We start from the raw sequence: 17,296 nt of genomic DNA, 5'->3' as shown, positions 1-17,296 counted from the left end.
TATATTGACTACAATAAAATCAGATTCATCCTTTTGAGTGTGCAGGCTCTTGCTATCACAAATCATGACAGCATGCTGGGGAAAGGACTGGGGATGGGACAGCATAGGGACTATATGAGTCAAGCCTATTAAAGGATGTTATGAACAAAAGAGGAATCCCCTAAAACATATACCTTCTTGCTTTATATAGGGCCATAACTGAATCATGCCTTTCCCCAATGAAGTCAGTTGAGTTTTAATACTAAACTTCTTTTATCTCTTTAGTTCTCACCTAAATGCACATACTTAATGTTACAGCTATAGCTCACTGTGTAGCAGAGATCCCATCAGAATTGAAATCTCAGTGCCAGTCACCTGCTTCATTTATTTCTTGCTGTGAGCCTAATGAGGAAACAGTCAGAACTACCCTGAGAAACTGAGAGGATAAATATTGCTTTTCCAGAGGTACCAGGAAATTCAAACTGTTCTGAACATGGAAGCTAGTAAGAACAGCTGAACTATCATGAAATATCATTGTGAAATAAATAATCATCTCATTCTCTGTGTGATGGGCTTAGATTGTGAGTGTCAGAGCTACAGGAAGGAAAAAAGGGAATTGGGCAAAAACTTATCCAAAGCCTGGCGAAGTGAATTGAAGTTTATGTAACAGCTTCAATGCAAACTGCATCACAACAATTATAATTCCTACTTTCCCTTGTGAGCAAAATCCTCTCAGAGTACCCAAATAAAGCACACCTTCAGGGCTTTTTACTAACTCATAAATGTGCAATGGAAAACATCCAAGAGCTAAGTAGTGCCATGGCTGATCATTTTGAAAAGAATATGTGCTATCAAACATCATGTTTACATAAGGAGGCTGATATTAAGATAATGGCAAGCTCTGGTTGAGGGAAGAGGGTGAGGCAGCAGCGCTTATTACTCAGTAGGTGTCTGTTCCCTTTGTAGTGAAATTTCTTTGGTCTTCAGTCAGCAGAAGCCATTACAGGAAGAGCTGGTTGAAAAACTATGTTATATTAAATAATCAAAATAGTTGGAAAATGTTTACTTTACCTATAGCTCTTTTAGAAGTGCTTGAACTTTGATGAAAACTTTGACCGTTATTGATCAGAACTCAACTTCTTTCGGTTAAGCTCAAAATAATACAAGATAAAAAATATGGCCTATATTCTTATGGCAGAGCCATTTTCTTACAGTCACAGAAAATTAGAGATAAATTGCTCGTGGGTATGACTAGTGACTTTAGGTACTCCAGATAATCTCAGCTTGTTCGGAATATTTTATTCTGAAAAAAAAAAATAGTTGCATGCTTTCTACAAATGCATTATAAAGAGCTCTCTAATGGTTCTCCACATCAGCCAAAACACAGGGTCACAACAGAACTCTCTGAATATTGCCAACATTTCAGAAAAACACATTCTGATAAATTTTTGGGCAAGTACAGAAAAAAAATAAAATCGGGATTTTCCGTACTTTTGACTCTGTTAATAGTACTGAGATGTTGCCATTCTTAGTCTTAGTTGCAGATGGACTGCATGATTGTTGTGAGTCCCTTCCAACTGAAAATTAGTATTCTATTCTATTCTATTCTATTCTATTCTTATTGGTATAGCTGGGTATTGGTTTAACATGGAAGGGACTCAGACACTAGAGAGACTGGTGGCAGATTGAGATGCCAAGACAGCTATTGTAGCAGAATTGTTTTCAGAGTTTCTGGGGGAAAGCATTTCTATTTCCTAACAGTGCTGTTGTCTCCATGTCAGTAGTACTAAGTCTGAGCTTGATCGAAGGCCATCGTGCTCAATAATGTAAAAACACAAAGAAGGACTTTCAGTCCTCCAGAAAAATGTTAGCAATAAGAGCTAGGATCTATCTGACTAGATGGCACGTAGAAGTCCAGTGATTATATTATTACTATTATTATTAATGAATGTGCATGTCAAATTGCATAGCAAATATAAAAAAGTGATTTGATTGTATTTGCCAGAAAAGAACCTTATAGCAAAAGGAGTAATAGCTGGTCGTTCCATCGCAGAGGGGAAGGAGTATACCTGAGCATAGGAATCCTCATGAAAACAACATCCATTCTGGCACAGCTGCCAGGCAGAGCAAGCTGTGTGGTAACTGATCAGGTGTGTAATCAAAACATGATTATGCTCTGCTGTTACAAACCTGGTAGGTGACCAAATAACCCTGTTGCTCCTCCCTTACCTGCAACTTCATCTCAGCTAATACAAAATATTGCCTTTTGCTTGTTGTGCCCAAATCTTATGACTCAGTAACAGGTATTGAGCCAGGCTGGCTTCTTGTAACCCAGATTCAAGATGTTATTTGCCTGGTTGTTTCCACAATCACTTGCACTCACCTTATGGTGGGGATATAGATGCAGGTATATTCTGTTCTTGCTGTGTTAGTGACGACGTACTGCAAACCCTTAGGTTTGGCTCTGTGGGCCCCTGCACACGTATCAAGATTTCTCTTCTCCATAGGACCAGAATGCAATTAACAGATCTTTACAGAGGCCAGAGGCTGCGTGGTGTAGATATGAACTTAACTGTCCAGTTTCTAAGAAAAATTTATAACTCCTGCCCTCGATAGGTTTAAAAGGTAGGAAAGCATACAAAGGTTGGGGAAGGGGATATGGAAAACCTCTCCTTAATTATTTTGAGGCCATTTATCATCTCTACACAGTTTTTTGCCCCACATGGGCTGCAGTTTCTAGCCATTGTCTAAGATGATGTGATACTGGCAGGCATTTGACCAGGTTAGAATGACCAAGCCACAGGGAGGATAAGTATTTTTACACTTGCATCACACAGGAGCAAAGGAAACAACATTTTTATTTCACTTTCACACACTGTAGGATGTCAGGCTGTGCTTCCTTTTAGGACATTCAGTGAGAGAATTGAGTGCAGAGGTAATGGTGCCTCAGCGGGAGATGTGCATCAGTGAAGGATGAATAAAAACTGACTGCAGACACCAGGGTGTATATCAGAAAGAGCCTAGGTTACAGGTGTGGATGTGCAGAGATGAGGAAGGGGATAATTTTCCTCTGTTCCCAGATGCATTTTGTGCAGCCTGTCCTAGGATTCAGACCTAGCAGTTGTCAATGAAATCCCACCTGCAAGAGAACCAAGGAAGGATGGAGGACCCAGAAAGTATATGAAGCAGTGCCTCTACCTGCATATACATCCAAGCCTTAAGATCTGTTCTAACAGTGAGGTTATTTCCCCCTGTATCTGGGACCGTTAGAGGTATTCTGAAGATTTCCCCCAGCAGCTTGCTTCCTTCAGCCACAACCTTTATCAGCTCTGGCAGAGTATCATGGTGATTTGTTTCAAAAAAAGAAAGGGGAAGGTGAAGAAGAACAGCAGCTGGTATACTCATCAATGAACAAAAGGAAAGAAGTGGAAAAAATGGAGGTGAAGAGAGGTCCTGCCTTTCCTGTGGGAACATCACAGCACTGGAATATACTAGGATGTACCAAATAAATTTCTTCTTGCATCCACCAGTATTGCTATATTGAATTGTATTGATGCATTTGCTATGTGCCTGTTCCTTCAGCATCTGAAGAAAATGAAGAGGTTTCTGGGAAGAAGACAGGCCAAAGGCATGTCTTGCATGGAAAATGAGTATTTTCCTCCACCTTAAAAAGTGGAGGAGGCAGGTAATTTCTATGTGGGTCTTGCCATGCTTTTTATTGTAATATAACCTGTCATTAGTGACTACTTTGCCTAATTTCCAGAATACTAAACATGAAAGAAGGATCAACACAGCATACCTGGCCACTTTCTTGCCAGCTATCTCAATGCTTTTGTTTTATTTTCCCCTACAATCACTCTGATAGGAACCAGATCGTAAAGGTATTAATGTAGTTTAGCAGGCAAGGGCACAACAGCCAGGCTTGCAGGATGGTATCTGCTCACAAATGTAGAGTCTGGACAGTCTTCTCAGCACCCTTCAGTTTAGCTGTGTTTTGCTGCCATTAATTCACTACTATCTTGGTGACGTACAAGTCACATCCCCAGACAGATAGTTTGGAAGAATTCTTTAAAAAGTGATAGTCTCCATATAGTCATGAAGAAATTTTAATTTCTTTTTCTGGATGTTTCATCCAAGGATATGAATAAACCTTTTAAGTTTTCCTTAGGTATTATGGTGCCTAAGGCAGGAAGACCTCATTGTCCTTCCCTTCTTGCACGTGGCAGTACGGCTTTTCAGCCCAGATCTGCTGCTGAATGTTTCTGAGCTCCTGCAACCCTACACAGAGAAGGTCCCAGGAGAAGCACGCTTCTCCCCACTGCCTACGGAGAGCTTTGCCCCTTCAGCCATGTACTGCACAGCTGTAAGCCCGCTCCCCTGCATGCTTAGCAGGGGTGAGCATATAAAACCAAAGCCCAGAAATGTGGGTTCAGCCCCAGGTTTCCCCACAGGTCCTCCCGGCTCTCTGTTGTGCCCCCTCGCAAGACCACGGCCTCACTGTGCGCATTGGCGGTGCTTAGCGTCCTGTTGCTGATGCCTCCAGAAAAGTATGTGATAAATACGTATCAAAAGAGCTCGTTGTTTCAAACCTTACAGTCATCACAAATGTTTTCTGTTTTTCAACTTTGCTGGCATCATGCTGTAGATACATTGTGAGGAAAAAAAACCCTGGATTTTCAAGCATTTATGCTAAAAATCATTTTTTAAAGCAAAATAGCTCATTTATCCTGTGCAGGATAAAGCCATATAGAAAAAAGTAGTAATCTGCCTTTTGAGGTGTTTTGTATTTTTTGACAGCCTTAGCCTACAGCCTTTGATTAGATAAAGGCCTTAATATTGCATTACAGCAGAATTACCTACATTATGGCAGCTGCTTGTTGCAATTGTGTTGACATGACTAGCTTCTCGCGTGAATGTATTCTGCTCTTCCTAATCTCTTTAGCATTAGCAGCAGGACATTTTATTTGCAATTGATTTTTAAATTTAGGAGTAATTGAAGTTTAAGCGCAGTTACCTTCTCGCAACAGGGACAGGTTGATACTGTTTAAATCCTAATTGTGCACTGATTAAAAGTGATTGCACTGCCAAAGTGAGCAAGACCTACAATTTGTTTCATTCTTAAAGGCTTGGCATAGAGAATTAATTGCATTTCCAGGAAAACAGATCAACATAAGAGGAAGCAATTAAGAGTTCATTGTTGAATCATAAATTTCCTAGTAATTTTTGCAAGGTAGACATGGTAGACTTAACTTTGAAAGAAGATTTTGTTGATGACAAGTATTAGCCATTTAATAGTTTTGGTATTTGATGATACGAGCTTTACCTACTGTCAATCATACTAGGTTTTGCTTAAACATGTAAGGCAGAAACGGGCTTGTTTTCATTTCATCCACTCTTGTAGTGATCTGGTGTTTGCTTTGTTTTCAAATTTAATAACAAAATGACAGTCTGCAAATTGTTCTCATATATTAAGTAGGATAAACAAAACCAGTCACACTTTTCCTATAAGCAGGAGTCATTTCATAAACACCATAAAATTAAGAATGCACAAGAGGGAAACCAGACCAGCAAAATATACTTTATCATAGTGGCAGGGCAAAACCTTGAGTCTAAACAGGTTAGAGCTGGGAGTTCTGGATCTGAACTTTTGGACTGTCACAGGCAATGTCCAAGCCATGTCTGAATGATCCCAGGTTTTGGGGAACACTTAGTCCAGACCTGTGTCTGTACAGTATTACTTTTATTATTTATTTATACACACGATATGTCTGTATAGCAGGCTCTGTTGTATCTGATCTCCCATTGATGGAATATCAGAATTGCCAGTGAAGTGTACGGGCAGTATACGCCAGCATCACGGTGGAAGCTGAGAGGGTTTTTTGTCCTGATTGTTGTAGGGTTTTCTTTCCTCTCTCTCTATAAAAACTGTTTTCCTTAATTCCTACCAGCCTGTTATTAGCAGGAGAAATTTCAGTCATGGACAACAGAAATGGCAAACAGAGGTTGCCACTGTGCTTTTACGATTGCATGAACCATTTGGTGGAGCACACTCAAAGCAGCTAAAACAAGCAGGTACAGAGAACTCAGTGACTGAGGGGTGTTTCCAGGGACACAGAGGGTTATGACAGAGAAAACTGATGCTGTTTTCAGAGTCGGTGGCTGGCAGCAAGGAAAACCAATGTTCTTTCTACAGCAGTAGAGGAGCCTGAAGTAGCATGTGTAACTTTTGGTTGCTTTGACTTTATCAATGGTTTTATTTGCATGTATTATTTAGACAAAATGGCAGCTAAATACCACAGCAGACCACCCAAGGCTTTGTTATTTTGAATTCCAGGAATCCTCCACCACTTCTAAGCAGAGTAACTACTGGTCTGTAACCCATGAATTCTAAGCAATTCCTACACATTTTGGCCAGTTCAGTCAAAAACAGCAGCCCAAATGTCATCAGCACCATTTTTTCTGCTCTAAGGACAAAAAACAAATAAAGAGCAGGAGAATTTTACAATTACACAAGAAGACAGCAGAAAAATCTGTTTTATTCATTTGTAATCCATCCACTGAGAGATGTACATCCATAACAAAGCAGACATACAGAAACCTGTATTCTTTTTATCATGTACTTGTCTACTAGTAGTGAAATCAAACACCAGGGTTCAAGTCAAAAGAAAAATCATTGATTATGGGGTAAGGAAAGGCTCAACCCATAGTAATGATGTGAAAAACAGTCATCAAAAAATGTGTATCTTCAACTGACGGGTTAGATCTACAGGGGTGAATGCATAGCAATTCCACTGAAATAAACAACTGATCCCAAACCTGAAGTTAAATAAGCACTTACAGCTTCAAATAGTCTTTCAAGAAGCCACTGTCATTTTGGGTGATTCTCCTGAAGTGAGTGGATTGTCTCCAGATGTATACTGGTGGTACTGAAGTAAAAACATCCATAATTCTGAATTCTGGTCATGAGTTTAGATAGCAATTTCTTTCTCCTTAGTGGCTTTCTGTTGTGGTTGAAACATAAACCCCTTCAATGGCTTTATTCAGTACTTCTTTACTGTCTCCAGTAGAATAATTTTTTCCAAACCTTTCTTGAACCATAATGATCACCTAGGGAGGTCTGAATGCTGTTCATCCTGAGCATTGGCTCAGGATATTACCCAAAAAATGGATTTTGCCATAATTCTTCTTATGTGCATTGGTTTCTCGATTACATGATTTATAGGATCTTTCAGGCTCAATTGCTGCATTTGAGACGATGCAGAAAAAGGGCAGGTCTAATGCAGGGTGACATGTAAGCCTAAATTTCTTTAGGGAATGTTGTTCCAAAGGCCACTGAAATAAATAGACTTTTTTTGCACTGTCTTCAATGGGATTTGTGTCAGGCTCAGACAACATTTACAGATCACAGAGTACTGAATTAATATCATAGAACTGTTAATGTGTAATATATGCATGATAATAGAATGGTGGTTAGAAATCCATATTGGAGTTTGTCTTATGAGGAAATAATAGAAATATGCTACTCCTGGGATTTAATGCAGAGTGAATACAAAAAAGCCCAGGGGTAATGTCTTTCTGTGCTCCCAGAATTAAGAGGATTCTAAGACTAATCAAAACCTTTCACACACTCTTTTTTCCAATGTTTTAACTGGATCAAAAGTTTGAAAACATAACTCTGGTATTATTATGTTTGCATTAATATTTTACAATCTATAAACAAGACCTTTGCTTTGTAAGAAACTTCTGTATGGAAAAAATCAATTTCCCATAAAGAATTTACAGGAAGCGCTGTATGTTCAATATGTACTTTCTATTTATTTCACCTCAGAAAGTCATCTGACCAACTTCCTTTTCAAGAAGGGGGATAACTAAAAACATATGGTTAGTTACTCAATATATTTTTAACTTATTGAATTTCAGTAATAGGGAGATAAGATTCACTCAGCCTAACCTAAGGATGGATAAAGGCTTTTGGTACAGCTGTGAAATTTTCCACAGCTTCAGAGCTAACAGAATATAACGACACAGTTGTTTCCTACATCTGTTTCTGCATTAGCTTTTTTCCTCTGACTTTTACCTAGAATATTATAAAGCAGCCAGCAGTCATGGATAAATCTATCAAAGAAAATTATCTGAAGTCATGGTACAGCCCAATCGCTTTGTGAAGAAGCAGTTTCTCTTTGCAGTCAGTTACGGGGACTGACCTGGTATCCAGCAGAGGTGTCAGCATGGTGCCCTTTTGGAATCTTCCTTCATATTCAATAGCCTCCGTTTCTGTTTGGACAATCTGTTTCTGTTTAAATGTTTGAGTAACCAAGTGTAACGTACTTGAACATTGCCACTCACCCACAAAGTGTTTGCAGAAACCCCTGTGGGCTTCCAAGACATTTCTGAATTGATGGTGGCCTCCCATGATTTCCAGGAATATCCACACAACCACAAATCAGATACCTTGGACTTAGAAGGACAGTGTTCACCAACAACTTTGAAATACTAATACACATTGCCAAGTTGCTTTGAAAATAAAGCCAGAACAGCATTTTGTTTAGATTTAACAACATGAGAGAGCTCTCTACTGATCTTGTTCAGATCTTTGGTGTTATCTGAGTTCCTATGGGATGAAAAATCCCACATGCGGAGTCTCCTTCTTTGGGGATATTAAAAACCTACCTGGATGTGATCCTGTGCAACCTGCTGTAGGAGGGTAAACTCAATTGTCTCCAGAGGTTCCTTCAAACCCTGATCCTTCTATGATGTGAGAAAAACAAGATCCTCTTCTACATTTTTAGTATTACAGAATAATGGGCCTTTTTTACATCTGAATCCAAAGGTGGGGTTCGACTTAGATGTTTTACTGTAAAATCTCTATGTCCTCCTGCAGGTGTTTCCTATCACTGCACAACCCAGCTGAGCAGACTGTATGAACTATTTATTTTTATCTTTTGAACTGATTGTGAACGTAACCACCATTGGTCTTCTTTCAATCTTCCTGTTTCTTTTGGTCCACAAAAATGTCGGGATCCAGTCAAAATGCTGCTTAGGAATTGTTACACAGATCTTACACAGGCTGTGCTGCTACAGGTGAATTTCAACCTCTGTCTTGCAGGTGAATTTAATCCCATATCAACTCCCTGCTCCCTGAAACCAGCTGCAGAGAATTCAAATCAGTATAGAAGTCTTCTTGTAGGCTTAATCTTACTGTGGTTGAGCCATTGTGTGTAGGTGCTGTGTAGTGATCGGTGGAGAATACCTGGGAACTAATTTCTCATGGATGAGCTGTCTGAGCACCAGCCCTGGTTCAGCAAGCAAAGGTAAGTGCTATGAAGGGGCTCTACAATAGACTGTCAAATTAGTTGTTTAATGGATTTTTTTTTTCTTAAAACTTTCAATGCTACACCAGATGTTTTTGAAAAGATCTAATCCTATGTCTTTTGAATGACAATGATGCCAATGCTACAACCTAAAGAAGCCTGTCGGCACTTTTTCATAATGTACTTACTACTTGTGCTCTTACACAGCTGTAAAGAGTAATTGGCTTGTGACTAGCTGCCTGAAATTAAAATTATGTATTCAAAGACTGCATCAGATAAAGTATACTGTTTACTGCAAAGAAGAGATAATCTTCATTTCAGTATTTTCTAACAAAAGCCTAGGTTTGGAAATCTTGCTATTCTTTAATGTTGGGATTTGTGTCTAAGTTGTCCAATTATATACTTCCTTTCTGAAGTCAACACAAAACCTTCTATAGCTGTTGGTTTCCATGCATACTTTACTATTGGCATAAACTCAGAAGAAGGAGAAACCAGAGGGTAGTGTGTGTTCTGTATGTTACATAGGAGAACAGAGCTTGGGAAAGGAAGCATAAATAGCTACTTACTTACTAAATCTAGCAGAAAAAGAAGTGAAGAATTCCAGCCCTATAATCTTGTAATTAAAACCTTGGCAAGTTGTTGGAGGTTTTTTTATTATTATTTTATTTTCCCATCATTTTAGCAGTACAAGAAGCAGAACATTTTACTGATTAAAAATGGCTTAATAATACAAATCTCGTAGGACATGTTATTTTTAGAGCAGTTTTTATTACTAAATGTATAAAAAAAGAAACTCAAATATTTTGATACATCAGCCTTAAAATTAATACAGGAATATAACCATAACATTTTGTTTTAAACCATTTATGAAGAATGTGTATGCTTAAGAATAACAGTGGTGCTGGGCTTCAGCCTCCGCTTCTGGCACCACCCTTTGGAATGAATGTTCAGCTGAAATAAACGGGCAAAGTTTCCTTTAACGCTTACGTCCATGTAACGAAACTATTACAGAGAAAGTCAAAGCAGTAAGTTTATTAAATGACTTTTTAGACAAGATCCATCACAGAATAAAACTCGTCCCTTTATTACTGTTGTTACATGCCTGATCAAAGGAGGATAGCATGTTAGTTGTTACACAAACATATAAATAAACACAAATCGGGCTGTCTCGCCTCTTACTCTTCAGCAGTACAGGTCAAAACCAGAGAGAGACAAGAGGAAATTAGCTACAGAACCATGAAGCAATTTAACCACAGGCAGAGAACTGGTCAGCTACTAAGTTAAGTATAGGTTTAAATCTCCTGACTGTTTCCTATTCAATTTTTTCCATCGTTTCATGACTTCACATAGGGTTTAATTGATGGATACAGTTATCTGAAAAAGCCTGATTCTTCCTGTTTCTCTTAGAACATCCACATGCTATCCCAGCTGTATCCAAGATTGTACATCCCTGTTGCAGGCTGTATGGGTGTCTCTGCTGTCTGGCTGCATGGGGGGAGATTCAAGTATATTATTCCCAGCTTAAACCACTCCCTCGGCCCTGGTAGATCTTCAAGGATCGTTAGCTCTGCAGCACAGGCTTACCTATCAAACTTCATGAAACTTCATACTCTTCTTGGCTTGCTTTTGATCACACTGTAACCTGCTGATGGACTCAGAAGTTGAAGATGGATTGTTAAGAAATGATGTCACTTTGCTGGTTAGGTTTGACTTGTCTTGCTCAGTCTGATTTGAGAAGACAACATGAAGATCCCTTACTTGTCTGGAAATTATAAGGATGATAAACGATGCAGCACAATGGGAAAAAGTGAAATGTGAGTGGATCATCAGTTTCTAGAACAAGGTAGTGTGACGCATTCCACTAGTCCTGCATTTGTGGTTGTACAAAGCAAAGTGACAGTGAGTCCCAGGGGTGGCATCAGAGGAACGTGTAAACAAATGTTCTTATTTCAAAAAGACATTTCAGGCAAATTAAGCCTTTGTAGCAGGGTCAGGTAAAGACATATAAAGTGGTCCTCTTTGTGAAAGAAACTGATTTCTGTCCTTATTTTTTAACCTGTTACTGAAGTCATCACTTGAAGTACTTGAAATTCACAAGAAGGTTAATTTTTGGCCATTCTTATGTTTTTGTGTCTCAGTTGTGAAGTGCTGAAAGCTGCTGGGGTTTGTCTGGTGAAGGTCCTGGGTTCTTCCTTGCCTAGCAAGGTATTGTGAGGCCAAATCCCCCCCCGCCCCTGGAAATAGCGAAGTAACAGCATTGCAACTGGCAGCTTGATGTTGCCCCCAAGGAGGCAAATTTATTATTTTATTATTATTAGGACACTGTATTTTAAAAAAAGATGCCTTTATGTGTGAACTTACAGAACTCTTGATCTGTGCGTATTATTCCCCATCATAAAAAGGGACAAGTCACCTGTGAAAGCAGCAGCTATGCTGTAAATTTACTCTGCTATATCCTGTAAAGGTTGTTCATCAGGTTATCCAAACTGTCTTCAGTCACAAATCTGTGACTTGTATTATATGAAAAGCTATCATGTTGACTGTGAATTCCTGTCGACTTGGTGAAAAGATCAAATTCCTTGCTGTAGTGCTGAGGTGAGGTTATTCATTACTGTTTGTGAAATGAGCTTACTCTGGAGAGCAATGGACAAATGCACTTCCCATCAAAAGTCACTGTTAAAACTAGTGCTTCTGGTGGGGATGTATGAAAAGGGATCAGTGATTAATTTTGCAGGAATACCTTTGTAGTGTTCTATGTTTCCCCTCCACATGGGGTATTCTGAGCTTGTTGAGCTATTTGAATCCTAGACATTTTACACAGCTGAAGAGTCACAATGGAGCCAGTTAATTGACACAAAAGGTCAAGGGATGACATCAGATCTGGAATTAGTTAGGAATGTCTTGATGTACTGGAGGTTTTGTAGGAAAATGTTTTGCATTTCGACCTTAGATGGAGTTTCACTGGAATAAAAGAAATCATGGAATGTTTTGTGTTGGGAGGGACCTAAAAGGTCGTCATCACCAACCCACTCACACCCCCCCACCTCCCCCACCATAGGCAGGGACACCTTCCACCAGACCAGGTTGCTCCAAGCCCCATCCAACCTGGCCTTGAACACTGCCAGGGATGGGGCACCCACAGCTTCTCTGGGCAGCCTGTTCCAGTGCCTCACCACCTGCACAATAAAGAATTTCTTCCTGATATCTAATCTAAATCTACCCTCTTTTGGTTTAAAATCATTCACCCTTGCCTATCCCTACAGGCACTACTTATAAGTCCCTCTCCAGCTTTCTTGTTTAGGTACTCCTTTGTGTACTGCTATAAGGTCTCTTATAATATAAGGAGGCTGCTATAAGGTCTCCCTAGACCCTTCTCTTCTCCAGATTGAACAACTCCCAACTCTATCATAAAGCAAATAACCTCAGGATAAAAGTATTTGCAAATCCATAATTCAGATGAAGAATATGAAATTATTTTCTACATCCTAGAATTCTCCTTACAGTTAAGTTATCAACATTAAATTTTGTCTGTTTTATTGAAAACATTTCAAGTCATAATAAACTCAAGAAGGCTTTTCCTCAGGTGATAGTTTTAACATTCTGCCTACACATAATTCTTCTGCTGGCCTATTCTGTCTTGTCAAAACCCATTTCTAACTTTCCCAATTTCATCCTATTGCAGACTTGGATGGGGAAAACCCCCCAACCATTCATAGCAAAAACCACTCACAGCTTATTACCTGGAAGGGTTTTGGTGTCACAACTGCTAGTACTACATAGCATTTCAAAAGAAAATGCATCAAGTGCAAAGAGGAAGCAGAGGAGTTAGATAACAGATTGCTTTTATAGTTTTTCATTTACTATAGGAAACATTATGATTTCAGGCATCTCAGTGATAAATCACCTAAAACATGGATAAGAAATATTAATTAGGTCAGGGAGAGAACAAAGCTTGGGACCCAGTTCAGCTCAAATGTTGCATTTAGAAAGTAGATTGTAACTGTCTTGGCTCTGAGTCTGAAGTGAGGACTGAAACAGGTGGGGACTTTCAAATGATCGTTTGCATTTCTACTAGCTTGAGATAAAATGTAGTGGTACCTGGAAGTCTCCATTTCTCTCTGACTGCAGCAGTATAGAGCTTTCCACAAAACAGCTTTTATTGTCATTAAAGCTGGCTGTGATGTTTAATGGTATGGCTTTACAACTCACTTTAAGTATTCTGAGGAGCACCAGGCTGAAACAAGGTCTGTCTACCAGTTAATAGCTTCAACCTTCACTGCTGCTAGATTTAGTGGTAAGGAACACAAAAAATCATCTGGCTACATTACTTCTGAACACTATTAATTGGGCTATTTACCCTTGACCCCAATGTCTTGAGCTTAATTCTTTTCTTGGCCAGCTCATCTGGGAGATTTGTAGTGGAGAATGGATCTAAGGACATGATTAATCCATTGTCTCTCCCATAACTAAAGATGAGGCTTCTTGGCTCCAACAAATCCCTTTCAGAACTAGTTTCCTTAACTTTTACGGAAGCTGTTTACCTGTACAGTTGTATCTTGCTGAAGGAAACTTTGGAATGGCCTTCTTTCCTTTGCTTTGGGGTAAATAAAGCTAATACCGTTGTTTGTGTTTTTCATAGCATGGCCACAGTAAGTACATGTGGCGATAACTCAGCGTCTTTCCAAGATCTCAAGAGACTTCATTCTATTTGAACATTTTCCATTGAATACCAAAAATCAGAAGGGAGACATCCTTCTTCAACTCCAAATGTCTGTAGATGCAGCAGTGAGAATGTGCTTCTGTCGCAGAGAGACAGCAGAATCTCTTGATTCCCAGTACTGCTTTTGTACTCAAAGTTTTAGCCCTGTACAAGATGTTCTTGTAGCAGGGTGGTGGTGAGATGGAAAGGGGAGAAGCAGAGGCTAAGGAGCAAACCTTCTATAGCTGAAAAGCTGAGGTGGAGGATTTCCTAATAACTTCTTAAAATAGCACCTACAAGCCATATATTAGACTGAATCCAGATATCACGGGTAAACACAAAGCAAAATTGCTGTAGTTTTATTATTGGCAGTGTAATGCTAGCTGCTGCTTCAAAGCTGCGACCCTGGAAGCCTTGTGACTGTACAACCTTTCTTTCATTAAAAAAACCATCAAGTTCCCTTGTGTCTGCAGTGAAAAGCTGAAAGGTACCTCAAAGTTCAGAAATCAGATGTTCTGAGTTTTGCATAGCTAGAGTTAACTACAGTGAAGGAAATAACATCTTGGAGAATTTTAGTCAGAATAGACAAGATAAATAAAAGAACAAGCACTGACCCAGTTTTCCAGATGAGGAAAAATAAGACAATGAAATTGAATTACTTGCTGAAATTCTCAAGGAGATCCTGGGCCAGTGCAGTGAGTAGAGACTCTCTCCTTGAAGCCAGGCAAGTTTCTTGCCTGCAGGGTTCCCTTGTATTGCATGTTGAGAGCAGGTATTTAAGCCCCAGTACCCTGCTGCCCTAGCAGCCACCTTTTTTGGCTCTTTTGGTGCTGTCTAGGAACTCTCTAACTGCTTTTAGAACTCCTGTTGCAGGATGTGGCTCATGTCGGAGGGAAGAGGTGACTAGCACTTAACTTCTGAAAAGTTTCTTGTCAGTGCGAGAATTGTGATGGGAGGTATCTGGGAATACTTGAGGAATAACAGACTGGCCAAGCATTCCTCAATCAGTAAGCCTGAGAAGTCACTGAAACTTCTAATTTCATTGTGTACAGATTTTTGTGTTATGGTTTGATTGTTAGAGCAGGATTTCCTCTGCTGCTTTGTCTGCCTCCCTTTCTTGCTCTGCCTCCTGCCTATCTCTCTTTTGAGCAGTTTACCACTTCATGTCCCTATTTCTGTGCTTCTTAGCTTCTCTCTTCTTATCGCAAAGTAAATGAGTTCTCATTGGGAACGTATTTTCTCTTTCTCTGTGTGCTCGAATTGACAGACTGTCCCAGAAAATATTACTTAAAGCTTTAGTCTGGGGGGAAAATCCTTTATTTTCTTGTTTATATTTTCTGTGATACACAGAAATAATATCTTCCTTGCTGTATTCACTAGTAGCTCTCAGTGGAAAGAATATTCAGCTAGCTGATTTTTTTTCTTTTTTTTTTTTTTTTGAGATGAGAATGTGTTGGTTATGATAAAATTGAGAAATCTCTGCATTTTTTTTCTTATTTTTTTTCTGGAACAAAGGGCAAAAGTCTACATTTTGGCACAAAGGGAATTTCAATGAAACTGTTCACCTGCTCCAAGCAATTTTTTCTGTGTTATTACTTTTTAATACTTACCCTTTAGCATGCCTCCTTCTGTACTTTGACATTTAGTTTTAATCTGTGTGTAGCCATAAACATCACTTCTATGTTCAGATTGGAGCCTGCCCTCGTGCTCTTGAATGAGCTTGCAGAGGTGAAGTACATCAGAGGAACATGGCAACAATGTCATTAAAGAACAGACAGTAAAAACAAACACGATCACAAGTATTTTATTTTCCATCTCAAATATTAAGATCTAATCCAAAATTCCCTGCGTATGAACCCCAGAGAGATTTAAACTGGGGAAAAAAATCAATTCATATGAATGTATTTTCATTGTAATTAGGCAGGAAGAGATCTACATAGCAAGCTGTAAATGTCAAGAGTCCACTCGGCTTCTCATTCCCAGGAGGGTTGTGCTGAACACCAGAGTGTAATTTGAATTTCATCCTGATGAGCTAACTTAAATCCTGATCCTCTCTAGCAGACAAAATTTGCGAAGTAGAACTAGAACAGATCTAAAGAGCTCATCTAGTACAAGTCCCCTTGTCAGGCACCGTCAGCCGTGGCTGTAGCACTAGTGCTTGATGTTGGTCTAGCTTTTCTGAAAGACTCCAAGGTTGGCAGCTTCACTATGGGCTTTTAAGAGAAATAACTTCTTTCCTCTCTGTTACAGTCTGAGTACATTGAGATCAGAATTGTTCATTAAGCATCATTCTGGTTTTTTCCCTTTCATCCAACTACTCTGCATGAGTAGATACCTGGAATTTGGGTAGCTTAGGTATCACTTCTAACTGCTCCCCTTAAGACCTGGTTGAGAATTTTGTCTTTAAAAAGTCTCACAGGAGCTTTTGCTGTTTATGTTTTTAACAGATACAAACAACATTTCAGAACCTGTATTGACTTTTTCCCATAAAAAGATGAGGGTTAATTAGACTCATGTTTATTCAATCCTGAAGTATTTAATTTTGTTCCATTTTGTTTAATGAGGTAAATAGATCATAAGGCCAGAAGGAATGCAGTGACCATTTAGTATGTTATCTCTAGATGACACTTGTTTCAGAACTTCTGTCAGGAAATCTTTCAGGGGGGAAATAATTCTTCTCTTACATAAGTTACTGTTATCAAGTCCAATAAAATGTGGTTGAAATTATTTTTGGAAGGGGGGTGGGGGGTGGAGGTGAATCATAGAATCATTTCTGTTGGAAAAGACCTTTAAAATTTAATCTAACCATTAACCCAGCACTGCCAAGTCCACCACTAAACCCTACTTCTAAGCACCACATCTACATGTCTTTTAAATACCTCCAAGGATGGTGACTCAACTGCTTCCCTGGACAGCCTGTTCCAATGCTTGACAACCCTTTTAGTAAAGAATTTTTGCCTAATATCCAATTTAAACTTCCCCTGGTACAGCTTGAGGACATTTCCTCTTGTCCTGTTGGATATAATAGATAGTAGCCTCCAAATAAGTTTCTATTTTAAGCTTTTTTTGGTACTTAAATGGGTTGAAGTTCTATCTAGGAACACTGTGAAACTGAGTAAAGTATTTTGCTGGTGAAACCACTGGTTCCTACAGATCTCAACAGGAATTTTGAGATTTCTACCACGATTAGAAAATAAACCATATTGGACTTAACATGTCTAGGTAAGGTTTTATAAGCTATAATCAATTTCAGATTTTCATCTGAACTGGGAAATATGACACTGAAATACATTCTTGTTTAATAACT

Source organism: Falco punctatus (assembly GCF_963210335.1).
Source record: "Falco punctatus genome assembly, chromosome: 9".
NCBI lineage: Eukaryota > Metazoa > Chordata > Aves > Falconiformes > Falconidae > Falco > Falco punctatus.
This window is presented reverse-complemented; position numbering follows the sequence as displayed.